Below are 1,465 nucleotides of genomic sequence, written 5' to 3'. Positions count from 1 at the left end.
ATTAGGTTTTCTTGTGCTTTCGCAACTCCACTCAGTCTACTGTTCCGAATTCCAGCATAGGATGTCAATCCATCTTAATACACACGCATGCCCTATGCCACCTTAGAATATAATACACCTCCCCACATATCGATGAAGAGGCTCATCAAATAGTACTCAGACGTCCATACGAGAGAATTGAAATTGTAAGTTGGAGAAGTTCAATAAAAAAACTAAATAAAATCAAATACTATATATATATATATAAATATATATATATATAATTTCAGCCAGAATGTTCAGGGAAAGACAACGTAGACAATTGACGTTTAATAATCACATTCATGGGGAGGATGGTGAGTCGGAACAGCCAGCTAACACTTCGTGGACGCTAAGACTTATCCCAGATATGTCGCCAACATACAAATATGATGAGTCCCGAGGAGATAAGTGAGAGACTACAGGTCTCAGGCCAGATTTTACAGCAAGAAGCCATCTTTGATTTATAGGAGTAATCAGAGTTAGCTCACTCCCGAGAGCTAAATCATCAGAGTTAGCTCACTCCCGAGAGCTAAGTCATCAGAGTTAGCTCACTCCCGAGAGCTAATCAAGTTGCTTAAATTACTCCCAAGAGTTGAGTTATTACTTAACCGACTTCCGAGAGCAGATTAAGTTTCTCAACCGATTCCCGAGAGTGGATTAAGCCTGTCAACCGCAACATTCTAATAATAGTTGCGGTTCTATGTGAGTCACAACCTATGCGGAAAGGCATCATGTGATCAGCGTGAGATTTAGTTGCAGAGAAGCATCGGTTTCTCATACTGACCATATGAGTTTTTACCCTGGCCAGCCCAAGCGGCTGAACATTAGCATAAACACGTTAGGTATAAAACCGAAGGTGAGATCAGAAATAAACGCATACATTTATACTTTATTTAAAGTCTATTACATTGCACTCTAACAATAAGTAAATAACAAATATCATACGCGTACCAAGAGTGAGGTGCTGAGTGTGTTTGTGCAAAATTTAGTTTTGGTTTATTTGTGTGTGTCTAACGAAAACCGAGTACCTAAGTCTCCTTCACTAACACAGTAATAGTTATAACACCTGACAAGGACAGGCATAGACATGTAGAGTGATCTTTGTTATTGGAAATAGACTTAAATGAAAGGAACTTGCGTATTCGAATGCATTAACATCCAACAGGTCGTTTAATACAAGTGGCACGAAGGAGCACGAGTTAAATAAACACATATAAGAGGGAAAAGAGAGAGAGAGAGATATATATATATAGGTATATATACATTCTTTCACAAATCATATACTGACTAAATCCATTCGTAATGAAAATTATCGCATTTGCACCCATCTTGTAGTGAATGTGTCTCAAATCTTGAGTGAATGTTTGAGTATATATAGTGTTATCTGGAACATGCAGTTTATCTCTGATGTATGTAGGGAAGTACACAGATCACACCAATCAAA

At 38.0% G+C, this 1,465-nt stretch overlaps 1 pseudogene across 1 annotated transcript; it reads left to right on the top strand.

Annotated features, from left to right (window-relative positions):
* Positions 1-274: 274 nt before the first annotated feature.
* Positions 275-429, top strand: SARC_16063 (hypothetical protein; annotated as a pseudogene; the record flags this gene model as incomplete). The annotated part of the gene is made up of 1 exon: positions 275-429.
* Between the last annotated feature and the right edge of the window lie 1,036 nt (positions 430-1,465).

The sequence above is a fragment of the Sphaeroforma arctica genome, assembly GCF_001186125.1.
Source record: "Sphaeroforma arctica JP610 unplaced genomic scaffold supercont1.7280, whole genome shotgun sequence".
NCBI lineage: Eukaryota > Ichthyosporea > Ichthyophonida > Sphaeroforma > Sphaeroforma arctica.
Note: the sequence above shows the minus strand (reverse complement) of the source record. Positions and strands in the feature narration are given on the sequence as shown.